Consider the following 19484-nt stretch of genomic DNA (forward strand, 5'->3'; position numbering starts at 1 on the left):
TCTCCTGCATTGGCTAGAGGGTTCTTTACCACTAGCGCTACCTGGGAAGCCCTTAAACTTTCTTTCAGAATTTTATTTATTTTTTGTTTATTTATTTTTGCCTGCACTGGGTCTTTGTTGCTGTCTTGGGCTTTCTCTAGTTGCAATGAGCAGGGACTACTCTCCAGTTGTGGTATGTGGGCTTCTCACTGCAGTGGCTTTTCTTGTTCAGAACATAGGCTCTGGGGCTGGGTTCAGTAGTTGCGGCGTGTAGGCTTAGTTGCTCTGAGGCATGTGGAATCTTCCCAGAGCAGGGATTGAACCCCTGTGCCTGCATTGGCAGGTGGATTCTTAACCATTGGACATGAAGGAAGTCCACGGTGACCCTTTTAAAACCTAAGTGGTACCCTGTTGCTCAGATGCCTCCACCATCTTCACATCTTGCTCAGAGTAAAAACAAAGTCGTCTGTGATGGTTTACAGGCCTCGCATATCGGGTTCTCACTCTCAGAAGGTCTCTGGGGTTAGTGACGTGCTCAAGGCAACTGTGGCTAAATGCACTCTGAATAGCAAACAGTCTGCAAAGGTCCTGAGGCAGCAGGGAAGGACCTGAGAAACCAGAGCCCACGAACAAAGCCAGAGCGTGTGCTGTGCAGTTGGAGGGGAAGTCAGGGGCCAGACCATGGCGGAGTCAAGCTGCCTTTGTTCATGCAGTGGGCCTCCACACCCAGCCCATGCAGGTGTCTGTGCAGGTCAGAGACTTTCCAGTTCACACACCGACTGGTTTGCTTCCAGGAGGTACACCCTGGCACTTTCTGACAAAGGTAGAGACGGGAGGGTGAGTGCTGGGTGTGGCTTACTGCAGATATAAACAGGTGCAAGCCCTGCTCCAGATGCTATGCTTAGCGTTTCTCACTCTCCAGGGCTGCATTTCCTTCCTTCTGCACTGTACTTCCCTCTAGTACCCTCTGCACCGCTTTCTCCTCCCGGGATTCTGAGCCCTTAGGCAGCTTTCCAGTGGCGTGGGAGGTGGGCTCCCTGGCTATTTCTTCATAGAACTTGTGGAGAGAATCTGCAACAACTTCACCTGATTGGCTCTTCTACTCTCCATCATGTAGAGCTGGCCTTATATCCACACCAACTGAAGGAGGTTGGCAATTGAAGTCTTTTATTGATTGTGACATACAGGGAGAATCTTAGGATTAAGAGATGTAATGAGTTAGTGTTACCCCAAATTCACTAAAAATCCTGTTTGAGCAAATTGTCAGGTTTGGAAATTCCATCTTTTTTTTTTTTTTTAACCCACATTCATGAGAAAAAGCAGAAGTATTAGCCGCTCAGTTGTGCCCAACTATTTGTGATGCCACGGACTATAGCCCACCAGGCTACCCTCTGTGAAATTCTCCAGGCAAGAATACTGGAGTGGGTTGCCATTCCCTTCTCCAGGGGATCTTCCCAACTCAGGGATCGAACCTTGGTCTCCTGTGTCTCCTGTATTACAGGCAAATTCTTTACCATCTGACCCACCAGGGAAACCCATAGGATGCTGTTAACTGGTATGGCAGAGGGAGAGGGAAATATTCCATTTCTGGGATACACAGTGAAAAAATGGAATGTTTTAATAGCCAGCTTTTAATTTCACAATAATAGAAATGGAGATTTTTAAAAAACAGTAATTGTAAATTTGTCTCAGGATGAATTATTAGGCTAAGTTTCTACTGAGTTATCACTCTCAAATTCTTTATCAGAGATCTACAGATGAGAGGGGGAAGATGTTATTTTTCCTTACAATTAATAGTCACATAATTCTTTTCTTTTAGAGAAGCCTGTTTAGTTTATTTTGATAGAGTCATAAGTTTGGACTAGGGCTAATTCTAAAACAGGCCCTCTTTGGAGATACCAGCTTCTTATATTGAATATTATTTATATCTGTTTAACCCAGTTTATATTTATTTATTGAATATTATTTATATCTGTTTAATCCAGTTTTTCCCCACTGGATGTCATCTTTTCCCACACATTCTATATTCCACACCCACAGAATAGAACTGTGAGCTGAAATGTAATGCAGTGCAAAAATGCCTGATGAAATGTCCAATTCAAACAATTATTTTTATTCATTCATTTATTCAGTACATATTGAGTACCTACTATGTGCTAGGCCCTGTTTTAGGCACTGGGGCTAAAACATTCAATAAAAACAAAGTCCCAGTTCTCATAGTACTTACAGCATATTTTAGTGTATGTGTGTTGTGGGGAGAGATTTGTCATTTTCAAAAAAATAAAATAAATATGAAAAAGAATATAAAACAGGAAAAAGATATAGAGAATGACAGTGGTCGGGAGTGTTGCTCTGTTGATGGGCCTCTTGGACAGTGACGCTTGGAGATGTAAGATGCAAGGGCATGAGCTATGCAGCCATATGGGAGAAGTGAGTTCCGGGGGTGGAAAAGTATATTCATAGTTCCTCAGGGAGGTGTGATTAGGATGTGGGTAGACATGGTGAGTAGTGCTTAGATTCTGCCTATATTTTATGTAAGGTCTGTAGGATATGCTGATGGTTAGGATACGAGGCATGAGAGAAAGAGAGGAGTCAAAAATAATTCAAAGCTTCTTAAAAAACTGTGTTAACAAATTCATTGAATGAAAAAGTCTGCATCATGTTACTGATTTAATACATATCAAGTGTCAGTTACTAGTTGAGGATTTGTGTGCCTTTAAAGAAATTTGAGGAACAACAGAACACTCATGCCTGCAAAAGGGGAATGTTTGTTTGCTTGTGTATGTATGTATGTGTGTGTGTGTGTGTGTGTGTGTGTTAGGTAAAACTGCATTTGGATCAGGGTCTTTTCCTGAAATTCTCCTTTGATTTAAACCAACATTTAATACCCAATTATATTATTCATTACAATCAAGGATGTGCTTAAACTGTATTTTGTGAACATCTTTAAGAATGCATTTAAGGATTTCCTGGGTACTATTTGTATTGTTTTAAAGAATAATAGTCAGTGCCCCAGCAAAACACCAGATGGCAGTAGAAAACAAGTCACATTTACACTAACAAATGACATTTTTTTAATGTAACTTAGAGAAAAGCCTGGGATGGCTATATTATTGCTGATAAATCAACTTGATGCAACCAGTACTTCATATCTATACTTCTGAGTTTTCTATGATCATAAAGAAAGTAGAGAACCGACAAGGGCAATAAACAAGTCTAATTAAGACGTTTTCTTGTTTTAAAATACATTTATCTCTACAAAGTTTTTCCTGGGGTTCTTACAACTGTATGTAACATATTTGAGCAAAAATGGAGAGTATCACCCAGGGATTAAACACTAGAGTCCTCAGGACAGCACATAAAGCATCTCGAGATCCAGCTCCTGTTCATGGCTTTCCTCTGTTCCAAATGCTCTTCCTTGCCTCCCTGCTTCACAACTACAAACTCATGTTCCTCAGAACTGAGCTTAGAGATGAGCTCTGCCAGAACCTTCCCTGATTACACCCATATCACCTACCCCGGACCAGAAGATGTACTTCTCCTCTCTTTTCCCAAGAAAACCTGTGTTTCAGATTTTTAGCACATATTTTGAGTTTCCCTCTGAATTTTTAGACAAAACAACTTAAGAGTGGGAACCATGACCTCCCCCACCCTAGTGTTAGTCCAGTTCTTCAGAGAAAGAGAACCAATAGTGTGTGTGTGTGTGTGTGTGTGTGTGTGTGTGTGTGTGTGTAGAGGGAGAAACAGCCACAGAGATGTATTTTAAGGAATTGGCTCATGACATTATAGAGGCACCAGATCTGAAATCTGCAGGGAAGGCAGGCAAGCTAGAGACTCAGAAGAGAGATGCTATTGCAACTTAAGATCAAAGACATTCTAGAGGCAAAGTTCTTGTTGGAGGGGCTGGGGTCTTTTTCTTTAGGCCTTCAACTGATTGGATGAGATCCACCTACATTATGGAGAATAATCTTCTTTACTCAAAGTCTACTTATTGAAATGTTAGTCTCATCTGAAAAAAATACCTTCTCACCTGAAAAAATACCTTCACAGCAATATCCAGACATATTTGACCAAATATCAGGGTACCATGCATGTGTTCATGCTAAGTCGCTTCAAGTGTGTCCAACTCTGTGCAACCCTATGGACTGTAGCCCACCAGGCTGCTCTGTCCATGGGATTCTCCAAGCAAGAACACTAGAGTGGGATGCCATTTCCTCCTCCAGGAGATCTTCCCAACCCTGGGATTGAACCCATCTCTCTTAAGTCCTGCATTGGCGGGCGGGTTCTTTACCACTGGCACCACCTGGGAAACTCTCTAGGTATCATAGCCTGGTATATTTTATACCTAAAATTAACTATCACATCCCTCCAGTGGCAGTTAGCCATTACAAAGTAGGAACTGAAAAAATAATTGTAGTATGAAAAAATGTGGTTAATTCCATTTACTTTAAGTGCCTCTTCATCTGATAGTGATAATATGAGATGCAGATAGCCTAAGTGGTGGGCAGGGGGGTTATAAATGGAAAATCCAAGTATGAGTGAACTTTAAATGTCTACAGTGTACTACATTTCAAGTTACTTTCACGCAGGTTCTCAATTTAATCCTTATTTTAAAAAAATCTTGTGAATTAAGTGTTTTATAGCCATTATTTCAAATATTTTTTTCTTCTTTCTCTCTCCACTACTTCTGGTATTCCAATTAATTGCATGTTGGACTGCATGATACTATCTTACAGGTTTTGAAAGTTGTGTCATTTTTTTTTTTCCATTTGGATTGCGTAATTTCTGTTGCTCTACTTTCAAGTTCAGTGATTCTTTTGCCATTTCAAATCTACTGTTGAGTCCATCTAGTAAAAATTTCATTCCAGCTACTATTTTTTTCAGTTTTAAATTTCCAATTGCTTCTTCTTTTTTTTTTTTTTTTTAGTTTCCATTTCACTGTCAAGGTTTCATATCTGTTCAGTCATTAACACCTTGTTTTTCTGTAATTTTTTGTCATTTATAACCACTGGTATGAAATGTTTTCTGATAAACCTGATGGTCTGGGCACACACCAAGACAGTTGCTATTGACTACTTTTTTTTAAATCCTGATTACAAGTCAGGAGAGTCCTTATTCTTTGCTTGTCTAGTAATTTTTGGTCAAAAGCTGGATTGTGTATGTTGCTGTTGTTCAGTCGCTAAGTTGTGTTTGACTTTTTGACCCCATGGACTGCAGCCTGCTAGGCTTCCCTGTCCTTCACTATTTGCCAGAGTTTGCTAAAACTCATGTCCATTGAGTCGGTGATGCCATCCAACCATCTCAGCCTCTGTCACCCACTTCTCCTGCCTTCTCTCTTTCCCAGCATCAAGGTTTTTCCAGTGAGTCAGCTTTTTGCATCAGATGGCCAAAGTATTGGAGCTTCAGCTTCAGCATCAGTTCTTCCAATGAATATTCAAGATTGATTTCCTTTAGGATTGACTGATTGGATCTCCTTGCAGTTCAAGGGACTTTTAAGAGTCTTCTCCAACACCACAATTCAAAAGCATCAGGCAGACTGTGTATCCGTCAGTCAGTTCAGTCGCTCAGTCGTGTCCGACTCTTTGCGACCCCATGAATCGCAGCACGCCAGGCCTCACTGTCCATCACCAACTCCCGGAGTTTACCCAAACTCATGTCCATTAAGTATATGGTATAACTGAGAAATTTCATACCCAGTCTAATCACGAAAAACTTACTTATAGAAAAACTTACAGAACACATTTTTCCATAGAAGCAATTTTATGGTCTTCAGAGGTTTTGTACGCCAGTCCACAAAAACCTATTCAATTCCTAGTTTCCAGTTTTGCAAGTCTCATTGTAACTGTGTTTCTATGGAAAAGGCATTTGTCATTCTTCCTCAGAATATTAGGAACACATTTGGTTTTACTTGTAAGTATTTTCCAGAACCCTTTTGATTACATGTGGGAATCTATACAAATTGGCTTAGACTGTGTATATATTATAGCAATTCTGGAATTGTTTTGCTTTTTCTGAAATTGTTGGTGTCTAATACACAGTACTAGTAAAAAGCCTCTTGATGAAAGTGAAAGAGAAGAGTGAAAAAGCTGGCTTAAAGCTCAACATCCAGAAAATTAAGATCATGGCATCTGGTCCCATCACTTCATGGGAAATAGATGGGGAAACAGTGGAAACAGTGTCAGACTTTATTTTTCTGGGCTCCAAAATCACTGCAGATGGTGATTGCAGCCATGAAATTAAAAGACACTTACTCCCTGAAAGGAATGTTATGACCAACCTAGATAGCATATTGAAAAGCAGAGACATTACTTTGCCAACAAAGGTCCGTCTAGTCAAGGCTATGGTTTTTCCAGTGGTCATGTATGGATGTGAGAGTTGGACTGTGAAGAAAGCTGAGCACTGAAGAATTGATGCTTTTGAACTGTGGTGTTGGAGAAGACTCTTGAGAGTCCCTTGGACTGCAAGGAGATCCAGCCAGTCCATTCTAAAGGAGATCAGTCCTGGCTATTCATTGGAAGGACTGATGCTAAAGCTGAAACTCCAGTACTTTGGCCACCTCATGCGAACAGTTGACTCATTGGAAAAGACTCTAATACTGGGAGGGATTGGGGGCAGAAGGAGAAGGGGACGACAGAGGATGAGATGGCTGGATGGCATCACCGACTCGATGGACATGAGTTTGGGTGAACTCCGGGAGTTGGTGATGGATAGGGAGGCCTGGAGTGCTGCGATTCATGGGGTTGCAAAGAATCAGACATGACTGAGCGACTGAACTGAACTGAACTGAACTGAGTACACAGTTAATTTTCCTGGGCTCAACCTGAAAAAAAATCTGCCTCCCTTGCAGCGAGAAGCCATTAGTGCCTCTGCTCAGGCTTTTTGGTTTCTAACTGCTGTTTTTCAGTCTAGCTCTCTGTTGGGTGGGGATAGAGGTGCCCTGTGTGTGCATAATTTACTGGTCTGCTGAAAATTTGGACAGCATTCATACTCAAATTTTGGGGCTTGCTTCTGGGATTTCACTTTGCATCTGGGATTCCCCATTGACGTCTCTGGTTGCTTTGGTAGCTCCATTTTCTCAAGTTATACCTCAAGCCAGTAGGGCATCTATTTTCTGCTACTCAAACTGTGTGTGTATTGAGAAATGCATTCAGGCAAAACACGACAAACTTATAGATTTCACCAGAAGCAGTTCCTTTTTTCTGAAGATTGATTTCTGCAGTCATTGTAGGTAGGTCTTCTGCCTTTAGCTATTAGAGATGCTTTGGTTCAGTTCCTAAAGCCCTGTCTATTTTTCATTATTAATATCAACAGCATGAGGTGGTTAGAGAGCATCACGAACCCAATGGACATGAGTCTGAGCCAACTCCAGGCGACAGTGAAGGACGGGGAAACCTGGCGTTCTGCAGTCCGTGGGGTCACAAAGAGTCAGACGCAACTTAGCGACTGAACAACAGCAACAACAAATCAACAGCACACTCAGAGATAGCATAGACTGGGGTTAGGTTCAGGCCGCATCTCTATGGCTTCGTAACTTTCCCTTAATGGAGAAGAGCAGAGTAGCAATCTTAAACCAACTCAGAGCAGAGCTTTGAGAAAGCAATCTCCCTCCCACCCTTTTTGCTGGGAAAAGAGGTTATGAGATAACTGCTGTTAAAGATTTATTATAGTTATTACATTCAACAGCTACAGTAGTTTTAGTGGTTCCTAAAATACATCAGCAGTTATTGTCTGATTACTTCTCCAGATAAGTTAATTATGGGAGATTTCTGACTCTTATACAAGTCTGATTTAGGGAGAAGTTTAATTACAGCAATTTCAGTGATTTCAATAAGCTCAGCATATATTACCAGTCTCAGCAAATGGAGTAAAGGTTTTTAGCTGTGTTGAAATACACATTTGCTTTGTTTTTATTTTTCATTTCATGATTTTTAACTATTGTAGTCGGGGTGATAATTGAGGCACCTGCTTCCATCAGACTGGCTCTTCAGTCAGATACACCCCAGGACAATAATAGCCAATTCTATGTTATCATTGAAATTACATTCTAATGTTTCCCATTGAGCACTCAATTTTTACAATACTCATTTCTGTAATGATTATGACAACATGATCAGGGGAGGAAAATAAGTTTCTTAAGAAAATAACTCAGATATTGGTGTATTTTAAAATCATTAGGATCTAAATTTTGTTGTCATTGATGGGAAATGAGAGTCAGTCTTCAAATCAGAATAATCCACTTTTTTTTTGTATTAACACATTGTCTATTTGTATACCAAAGCAAATTAAAGAGTGACATATAAGCCACATATGCCAAAGCTAGCTTTCAAAAAATGTGCTGTGAAAAGGTAGTGCTATTGTAGTTGAATACATTCATTTATTTAAACAACACTTCAAATTGGCAGGGTACATTCATTTGAAAAATGCATTACTGAAAATTATCTCAGTCTGATTACAGAGCTCTTCCCTATAGCATTTTTCATTCTCCTGATAGAATGGTAGATTGTCCTGACATTTACAGCAGTAATTCTGCCATATGTTTATGTTTTTCATTAAAAAATTGAATATGTGTTGACAATAGAGAATATTAGTAATAGTGAAAATAAATCTTGTTTCAGTTTGGGTGATTTGATTACATTCTGCTTGGGAAGCCAGTCTGTTTATCCCTAACACAATGTCAGTCATGTTTTTCTAGAATGTTGTTTCTACTTTCCCTCTGTCTACTTAGATCCTACAGTCTTTTGCCGTTATTGAGGCTGCACAGCAGTGGCTTAGAGCAGCATGGGAGTGGCTGGAGTCTAAGGTCAGGCAGACACTCAGGAAAATTAGGCACAAGCAGCAAGTTGTGACTAGGAGGCCAGATAGTAGGCAACAGGCAAATGTATCTTTGGAGGAGGAAATGGCAACCCACTCCACTGTTCTTGCCTGGGAAATCCCATGAACAGAGGAGCCTGGCGGCCTACAGTCCATAGGGTCTCAAAGAGTCTCACACGACTTAGCAACTGAATGACAACAACTGTTTTGTTTTTAGATTCAAGTAAGTGTCTGAATGTGGTTTTTGGAGGTTGAAGCCCATCGTGACATTACAGGAAATTGGCAGCTATGAGTATTTTTCAGCCTGCTTTGTTGTCCAGTCGCTAAGTCATGTCCAGCTCTTTTGCAACCGCATATACTGTAGCCCTCCAGGCTTCTCTATCCATGGGCTTTTCCAGGCAAGAATAATGGAGTGGGCTGCCATTTCCTTCTCCAGGGGGTCTTTCTGACTCAGGGGTCGAGCCTGCATCTCCTGCATTAGCAGGTGGATTCTTTACCTGGGAAGCCCAATTCAGTCTGCATCTGTCTTTAAAGGAGTTACCATTTTGTTTCTTTCTTACCATCCACATTTCCCTTCTGTGTATTTAAATTTCTCTTACTAGTGTGAAGTCACTTCATCAGAACTAGAAAATTGTTGCACTTCAGCGAAAGGGGTCCTTTTCCAGAAGTTTTAGTCTCAGCTCTATCCATTCTTATTGGCGTTAGATCATGAGCTTCTTATTTGTTCTTTGATCTTGAACAAGTCTCCTAGCTGCTTGGAGCTTTTCTTCCTCTGCATATAAAATACAGAGATAATCCTGCCTGCCCTCCTGCAGTTTGGGATAGGTCAGGTGACCATATTGCTTTGTCTCTGGTCTTGCTGCAGAGACAGGAGCAAGCACTGTCGTTACTTTCCCTCCTATTACTGTTTTGGCTTCCTTAGTGGCTCAGGTGGTAAAAAATGTGCCTGCAATGCAGGAGACCTGGGTTCAATCCCTGGGTTGGGAAGATTCCTGGAGGAGGGTGTGGCAACCCAATCCAGTATTCTTGCCTGGAGTATCCCATGGACAGAGGGCCTGGTGGGCTGGAATCCATGGGGTCACAAAGAGTCAGACACGACTGAGTGACTAACACTTTCACTATTTTTTTTTTAAAGGTATGCTAGGGACTTCCCTGGCAGTTCAGTGGTCAAGACTTCACCTTCCAATGCAGGAGGTGTGGGTTTGATCCCTGGGCAGTGAGCTAAGATCCCACATGCCTGGCAGTCAAAAAGCCAAAACATAAAAATAAAAACAATATTGTAACCAATTCAGCAAAGATTTTTTAAAAAATGGTACACATAAACCTATTTATAAAACAGAGTTACAGATGTAGAAAACAAACTTACGGTTACCAAGGTGGATTGGAGATAGGGGACTGATAAATTGGGAGATTGGAATTGATGTATACACATTATAATATATAAACAAATAACTAATAAGAAGCTACTGTATAGAACAGGGATCTCTACTTAATACTCTGTAATAACCTATGTGGAAATAGAATTTTAGAAAGAGTGGATATGTGTGTATGCATTGTTGATTAACTATCGTATAGCAGAAATTAACACAATATTGTAAAGCAACTATACTCCAATTAGCTTTGCAATAATTGTTCATGAAAGTAAAAATGCTACCCTTCTTTGCATAGGCATTTATATTTTCAAATTCAATAAATTTACACATGTTGAAGTAAAAAAAATAAAAATGGTCCGTATAATAAAATATCTTTTAAATATAAATAAATAAATAAATAATTTGGGACCTGCAAATCCAGATGCTATTTGGTGTTGTTTAGTTGCTAAGTCTGGCTTCCCAGATGGCGCTAGTGATAAAGAACCCACCTGCCTGTGCAAGTAGATGTTAAGAGACACAGGTTCAATCCCTGGGTCAGGAAGATCCCCTGGAGGAGGGTCGGGCAATCCACTCCAGTATTCTTGCCTGGAGAATCCCATGGACAGAGGAGCCTGGCGGGCTACAATCCCTAGAGTTGCAAAGAGTCGGACATGACTGAAGCAACTTAGCATGTACACACGGAATTGCTAAGTCATATCCTTCTCATTTGTGACCCCACGAACTGTAGCCTACCAGGCTCCTCTATCCATGGGTTTTCCCAGACAAGAATACTAGAGTGGGTTTCCATTTCCTGCTCCAGGGGGAATCTTCCTGACCCAGGGATCGAACCCACATCTCCTTCATTGGCAGGTGGATTCTTTGCCACTGAGCCACCTGGGAAGCCCCAAATGCTGTTTAATACTGTTTATTTGTATATGTTCCTTTTCTAAGAGGCTCTTGATCAATCAGATAAACTTAATCCTCTCCACCTCCCAGTATATTTAATGTCTTAAGTGCAATAGGAGAATACTGATTCTTCTGGGATGTTCCTCTAAAAAGCATTTATATGTAGAAAATGAACATCTCCACACTGATTCAGGTGTGAGAATATTGAAGAGCTAGTTGAAGAATGCTACAGTGGCATCTCATTAAAAAGTAAGCTATGCTTTCCTTCTGCCTCGGGCCTTAAAGCTTTATTAACGCTGCTTTGGAAAACAGCTAACTAAAAAAGCTAAATGCTTAGGGGATTTATTATAAACCTCCATCGTGCCATTAATTTCCATGTGTGCTTTAAATTGCTGGGGTAAAATAATGTATTCAGCAAGGCAGCAAGTTCCTGCTTCTCCCATGTGTCCGCTTGATTGTGCTATTGGTAGCTCATTCTTTAATTAAACATGTCCAAAGATAGGATCAGCTAAAGTGTGTACTGTATAAATAGCTTGCATTCCCAGTGTGCAAGTTTAAAACCCTGGTAAAAAGAGTGCCATCTGTTAAAGCCCAAAACAGGGGGCTGTGCCATTGCATGAAAATAAACTTCACGTTATTCATAAAAAGAATCACAACATAGATCCTGTTTTTCATACTGACAGTGATCTGTGATATTTTAGAATGTCACCAGCCTCCTAAGTGACAGCGTGCTGAGTAGTGCATTCTGTTAAAAAGCACAACCATCTAGAAACAGTGAAATTAATAGATGCACTTTTATTCAAGTGAAGATAAATTTATCTGAATGTAAGTTTTACTGGTGAGAAGTTGCAGCTTTTTCTTTGATATTTGCAAATGTAATTATTTCTAAGAGTTTTATTTTCAAATCTTCTTTCCTCCTGAAATGTAACCACTTCATTTAGCCAAGAATTTAACTTTCTCCCTTAGTCCTATGACAGCTTCTACTCTGACTTTTACTATCACTTTCATTTCTCTCTTTTTTTAAATCGAAGTATAGTTGATTTACAGTGCTGTGTTAGTTTCAAGATATTCCTATTAGAAGTAATGCCATGCTACTTTTTGTTCCCAAAGTATTTTATAATCCTTGCTGCTGCTGCTGCTGCTAAGTTGCTTCAGTCGTGTCCAACTCTGTGCGACCCCATAGACGGCAGCCCACCAGGCTCTCCCGTCCCTGGGATTCTCCAGGCAAGAACACTGGAGTGGGTTGCCATTTCCTTCTCCAACGCATGAAAGTGAAAAGTGAAAGTGAAATCGCTCAGTCGTGTCTGACTCTTAGTGACCCCATGGACTGCAGTCTACCAGGCTCCTCTGTCCATGGGATTTTCCAGGCAAGAGTTCTGGAGTGGGGTGCCATTGCCTTCTCCATTGCCTAATAATTTTCAGCATTCTGTTCTAGTCATTAATTTACTATCCTTTGTTTTTATTTTCTGATGTCCATTATTTGAGGATAGATATTTGTCTTAGTCTTTTCAAGCCGCTGTAACAAAAATACCGTAAACCAGGTGAAAATGTCTGACTCTTTGTGACCCCATGGGCTATACAGTACATGGAATTCTGTACAGGCCAGAATACTAGAGTGGGTAGCCTCTCCCTTCTCCAGTGGATCTTCCCAACCTAGAAATCTAACCAGGGTCTCCTGCATTACAGGCAGATTCTTTACCAGTGAGCTAAAACCAGGTAGTTTAACAGAAACTTATTTCTCATGGAGGCTGGGGAGTCTAAAATCAAAGCAGCTACAGATTTAGTGTCTGGTAAGAAGTCTGGTTTGTAGATGGCACCTTCTTGCTGTGTCCTTACTAGATAGGGAAAAAACCCTGGAGTCTTTTACGAAGCTCTAACCCTACTCGTGAATGGAGCTTTCACAACCCAGTTAGGAGGCCCCACCTCCTAACACGATTACCTGGGCAATTAGGATTCCAACATATGAGTTTTAGGGGGACAAAAACTTTCAATCTATAGCAGGATTATACCCAGTTCATTTTTGTGTCCCCTACATGAGCCAGCATAATACCTTGTGAGGTACTTCATAAATGTTTGTCAAATGGTTTGAAAATTGATGTACCCATTCCTCTAAAGAAACCAAAATGATCAAATAAATGCAGTCCCTGGTGATACAATGGTTAAGACTTTGCCTTTCAATGTAAGGGGTGCAGATTCAATCCTTGGTCACAGAACTAAGATCCTACATATTTATGCAACCAAAAAGCCAAAACCTAAAATAGAGAAGCAATATTGTAACAAATTTAACAAAGACTTAAAAAAATAATAAAATCAAAATTGAAATAGTTCATAGTTCAGTCGCTCAGTCGTGTCCGACTCTTGGTGACCCCAGGAATCGCAGCATGCCAGGCCTCCCTGTCCATCACCAACTCCCGAGTTCACTCAGACTCAACGTCCATCGAGTCAGTGATGCCATCCAGCCATCTCATCCTCTGTCGTCCCCTTCTCCTCCTGCCCTGAATCCCTCCCAGCATCAGTCTTTTCCAATGAGTCAACTCTTCGCATGAGGTGGCCAAAGTACTGGAGTTAAGAATGCTTAAAATACAGAGGAGAAATTTAGATCAGAGCAGATTTTCAGGTTCAATTACTCCATTAGAATTTGCTGAAAAGATTTTTTTTCAACTGAATTGCCTTTGCACTTCCACTGAAAATGTCCTGATATTTATTGTTCTGTATCTGAACTCTTAGTCTCATTGATCTGTTTATCTGTGTCTATACCACTGTCTTGATTAATCTAGCTTTATAGGAAGTCTTGAAATCATAGAATTTCAAACTTCTTTTTCACAATTGTTTTGATTATAGCAGAAGTTGTTTGTATTTTCATATGAATTTTAAAATTAGTTTGTCAGTCTCTACCAAATAAAAAAGCCTGCTGGAGTTGACATCTCTGATGCCTCAGACAGTAAAGAATCTGCCTGCAATGCAGGAGACCTGGTTTGATCCCTGGGTTGGGAAGATCCCCTGGAGAAGGAAATGGTTACCCACTCCAGTGCTCTTGCCTGGAGAATTCCATGGACACAGGAACCTGGTGGGCTATAGTCCATGGGGTCGCAAAGAATCAGACAAGACTGAGCGACTAACACTTTCACTTTGACATCTTTACTGTGTTGAGTCTTCTGGCCTCTGAATTTGGTATCTCTTTCTATTTAAGCTCTTTTAACATTTCTCTCAGCATTGTTTTTATAAGTTTTCTTGTATAGATCTTTGACAACTCTTGTCAGATTTATTCCTAAGAATATTATATTTTTGAATGCAGTTGTAAGTAGTATTAATTTATAATTTGTTTTCTCTTGTTCGTTACTGGTATAAAGGAAGAAAATTGATTTTTTTTTTTTAATAATGAACTTGTATCCGGGAACCTTGTTAGACTGACCTCTATATTCCAGTAGTTTTGTTTTTTTTTTTCCCTAGTACTTGTCAGATTTCTAGAAAGATCTTTATGTACCTCTAAATAAGGATGGTTTTACTTCTTTGTTTTCAATCAGGATGCCTTTTCTTTCTTTATCTTGCCTGATTCAGTGACTAGAACCTCTAGCAGAATTTCAAACTGAAGTTATGAGAGTAGACATCTTTGTCTTGTTCTTGATCTTAGGGGGGAAAAAAATCAGCCTTTCACCATTAACTATGATGTTAGCTGGAAATTTTCCACTGATGCTCTTTATCAGCTTGAGAGAGTTCCCTCTGTTTCTACATTACTGAGAGCTTTGATTTGGACTGGGTTTTAGATTCAAAGACTGTTTCTGTGCCTAAAAAGACAATCATATGGTTTTTAATTTTTAGTGTATTAATATTATAAATTACATTGATTTTCAAATATTAAACCAACTGTGTACACTTCCAAGATAAATCTCATAGTGCACTATCCTTTGTCTATGTTATTGGATTTACTTTGCTAAAAGTTTTAGAAATATTTTACATCTATGTAAAGAAGCAAATTAGTTCATAGTTTTTTCCTCATGTGATGTCTTTCCTGGTTTGGGTTTCATAGTAAGGTTGACCTTGCAGAATGAGTTGGGTAACAATCCCTCTTCTCTGAGAATTAAGGTATTATGATGTATTAATTCTTCCTTAAATGTTTGGTGGAATTCACCTGTGAAATACTGGGCCTAGAGTTTTCTTTGTGGCAAGGTTTTTAGTTACAAATCCAATCTCTTTAACTGATGTAAGTTATTCAAGTTATTTATTTCTTCTTGAGTTACCCTTAGTAGCTTGTGTCTTTCAAGACTTGTTTCTTTTAATTATTTTTAGTTGAAGGATAATTGTTTTAAGGAGTTGGTTTTATTTCACCTAATTTGTTGAATTCATTGGTGTAACATTATTTGTAATACTCTCTTATTATCCTTTTAATAACTGTAGAATCTGTAGTGATACCACCAGACTGATTCCTGATTTTGGTTATTTCTTCTCTCTTTCCTGATCAATCTGGCTGGGGTTTTTTATCAGTTTACTTATCTTCTGTCAAAACCAACTTTAATTTTATCGATCTTATTATTTTTATTTTTTGCCTTCTGAGCTGTTGATTTTATTGTTTATTGTTTCCTTTCTTCTACTGCTTTAGGTTTAATTTGTTCTATTTTTTAATTTAAGGTAGACGCTTGGAAAATATTCTGTGTGCACTTGCAAAGATATGTATTTTGCTGTTGTTGGGGAAAATGTTGTAGAAATATCAGTTAGGTCAACTTGGTTTATACTGTTTTTCAGATCTTCTTTATTCTTGCTGATGTTCTCTCTACTTTTTTAGTCAATTGTTGAATGAGCAGTATCAAGATCTGTGATGGATTTGGAGACTTTTCTTTTTATAGCTCTGTCAGTTTTTTTAACTTTTTATTTTATTTTATATTTCTTTATTTATTTTTGCAACACATGGACTTTTTCTAGTCGCTCTGAGCAGGGGCTGCTTTTGTGTGTGTGTGTGTGTGGTGCACAGGCTTCTCATTGTGATGGCTTCTCTTGTTGCAGAACAGGGGCTCCAGAGCACAGGCTCAGTAGTTGTGGCTCACAGGCATAGTTACTCCGTGGCATGTGGAATCTTCCTAGACCAGGGATCGAACCCACGTCCTTGCATTGGCAGGCAGATTTTTATCCACTATACCACCGAGAAAGTCCTAACTTTTTATTTTATGTTTTATTGTAGTATAGCTGATTAACAACGTTGTGGTCATTTCAGGTGGACACAAAGGTACCCAGCCACACTATACATGTATCCATTTTCCACAAGCTCCCCTCCCATCTTAATGTCTGAAGCAGCTGTTGGTAAGCCCATGGACCACCTTGACACTGAAAGAATCTCTGATAAGTATAGAACACACATCATTTAGCATCTCTGAAATCTCTAACATATGGGGTCACATCTGTTAAAGGATGATTACTCTAGAAGGGGAGGGATGTATGACTTATTAAAATAACCCTATGGGGAGACAATAGACTCTATTTAATAAGCCAGAATACTTTCTGGAGCCATTGACTGCTCCCAGCTGAATCCCACATTATTTCAATACAAGAGGCAGACTGAAAACAACTGCCCTTTATGTGTTTATGTGTTGTATTAGTGTCTGTCAGCTGAAAAACATTTATGTTAACTGTTTGGTTTGAGCTTTGAATATTGAACTCCTGCTGGCATGTAGTTGATGTTTAATTCTTAGGAGAACAGAAGCCTATTATTTCTTAATCTTGGGCTTCCCTGGTGGTTCAGACAGTAGAGGATCTGCCTGCAATCCGGGAGACCTGGGTTTGATCCCTGGATTGGGAAGATCCTCTGGAGGAGGGCATGACAACTCACTCCAGTATTCTTGCCTGGGAAATCCCATGGATAGAGGAGCCTGGTGGGCTATAGTCCATGGGATAGCAGAGTCGGGACATGACTGAACGACGAAGCACAGCACATAGGAGGCAAAGGAAGGGCCCACCTTCCTTCTAGGCTAGCAGGTAAGACCCTCTGCCCTGAGCTGCCAAGATTTACATCTTCTCCCTGTACTATGCACCTACAAGGTAGATAGAGCACATTAGAGGAAGTGCGCTCAGATAAGGTTCTTTTTGGATCAAACACAGTAATTTTCCTTTTTCAGAGTGATGATACAAAGACTCCCTTCAGAAACACTTCCACGGCTGTCTGCTGATTGAGTTTCTCAACAGCGAGTAACATGACCCCCTCTTGATATGAAAGCAGATTTATTTCAGACCCCAGTGTGAAGCCTAGCAATAGAATACCTCGCACAATTCCCATTTTTAAGTGAAAGAGAAAAAAACTGAGGGTCCCACCTTCATCCCCTGCAGGTGTCTGGGAGGGACACTGGTAGATATGGGCTTGCGTTCCCTGTACCCAGCAGGAGGAATTTCATCAAAATTCCTCGATTTTTGAATTCTTGATGCTTTGCTGAATTCTTGAGTTCTTGAATGCTTTGCTCTATTGTCTTCTTTTGTGTCATGTGCCTTAATTTATAGATTTCCTCACTGCCAGACAAATTTAGACTAGAGGTTTCTCTTTTTATATGGAAATCCATCATTGACTTTTGAGAGAAAAGCAAAATTAACTCCCAATTATAACATAAGAAGATTAAAATGTGCTATGGAGTCTGTCTTGGTTTAACTAATTAACATGAATAATACTGCAATAAAGCATTACATGATTATTTCAGCTTCGAGCTGCATCTCAGATAAAGAACACATTCTTCTTCAATGTCTTATTTTGAGTTTAGTTCTCCTTCCCGTAAATCATTTTGCATTTTAGATTATTTTTCATTCAATTCTACCTTTGGATACCTATATATTTTATGTAGTCCTACTTGAAAACACATCGTAGACTTTAGGAAGCAAGGCAAGTATTTGTTGTTGTTTAGTCGCTGAGTCATGTCCAACTCTTTGTGGACTGTAGCCCGCCAGGCACCTCTGTCCATTGATTTTCCCAGGCAAGAATACTGGAGTGGGTTGCCATTTCCTCCCCCAGGGAATCTTCCCAACCCAGGGATTGAAGCTGCATCTCCTGCATTGGCAGGTGGATTCTTTACCACAGGGCCACCCGGGAAGCCAAAGAAAGTATAGTTGAGCTATAATTACTTTGTCCTTTGTTGACCCAGGAAATACACACTTAATTTTTTCAGGCAAAATTATTACTTGCCCAAAATCTCTGACAAGGAAATGTTTGTAGAGCAAATCTTGTATCTTAAAAAAATTAATTCCTCAAACATGTTTCTAATAAGGTAGGTCCTACAAATCTCCCATTTAATTAAAGAGCAGTATTTTAGAGGAAATGAAAAAGGGTATTGTAGATGGGAGCCATGAGGAACATTTATGATATTTTATGTTCCTTTATGGTTGGTACTTTGGCCACCTCATGCGAAGAGTTGACTCATTGGAAAAGACTCTGATGCTGGGAGGGATTGGGGGCAGGAGGAGAAGGGGACAACAGAGGATAAGATGGCTGGACGGCATCACTGACTCGATGGACGTGAGTCTGAGTGAACTCTGGGAGTTGGTGATGGACAGGGAGGCCTGGTGTGCTGCGATTCATGGGGTCACAAAGAGTCGGACACGACTGAGCGACTGAACTGAACTGAACTGAACTGCTGATTGGTTGGTAGGTAGGGGAGTTAGATGTTATTCCCATTTCAGGAAATTGAGACCAAGCAAGCTGTCTAAAAAAGGCAGAACTGAGGCTCACACCCTGGCCTCCAGACTCCATTCCCCATGCCCTTCCTGCTTGGCCAGGTGTTCTCTGAGTAATGTGAACATGCTCGGTCTTTGAGACACAAGATGAAGGAAAATCACTGTGATTATTTCACGGCCTTTATCCTCTGAGACAAATAGTACAAAATTCAGCTACTTCCTTACACAACATAATAACTTACACTAGTACTTTATTCCACTCTGTCATCACTCTCCAAGCATGCTGAACACCCTGGTTTCTTAACTTTGGGGTTAGATGCCAGGTTGACAACAAAAGAGTCAAAAGCATAGACAAGTGGAATCAAGACAACCCCAGACTCCAGTCTTGGCTCCTACTGTTGACAGTTTGTACAGCCTGGGTTAGTTGCCCGTGTCTAGCAGAGTAAGTGATCCATGAATCTCAACTACCATTATTAGCAAGTAATTTGACAAGGCATTAAGCAGTGACTCAGAACATAAAAGCAGGCTGCTTAGTGAAGTTTGTATGTTCTACTAAAATCAGCTGAACTTTTCAGTCCAAGAGCTTACTAGTTAGTTGTGTCTAGTACTCTGCCATTATGTTCTAAATTCTAAATATATGGAAAAACTAAAATAAATATTGGTATTCTCTATAAAATCTGCAGTGGGGTTTGTCTTGCACATACATTGTGTCTGTCTCATACCTTCCTTCTGCATCCCCTCTTTAGCTGTTTTTTGACACTTTTTGAACTCTTTATAAAGCCAGGTACTTTTATT

At 40.0% G+C, this 19484-nt stretch overlaps 1 protein-coding gene across 10 annotated transcripts in view; it reads left to right on the forward strand.

Annotated features, from left to right (window-relative positions):
- Nucleotides 1-19484, forward strand: part of ASPH (aspartate beta-hydroxylase) — a 204228-nt gene that overhangs the window by 96419 nt on the left and 88325 nt on the right. The window lies entirely within an intron of this gene.

This window comes from Bos grunniens, chromosome 14 (genome assembly GCF_055505025.1).
Source record: "Bos grunniens cultivar Pamir isolate PY7600 chromosome 14, Bosgru_T2T1.0, whole genome shotgun sequence".
NCBI classification, from domain to species: Eukaryota; Metazoa; Chordata; class Mammalia; order Artiodactyla; family Bovidae; genus Bos; species Bos grunniens.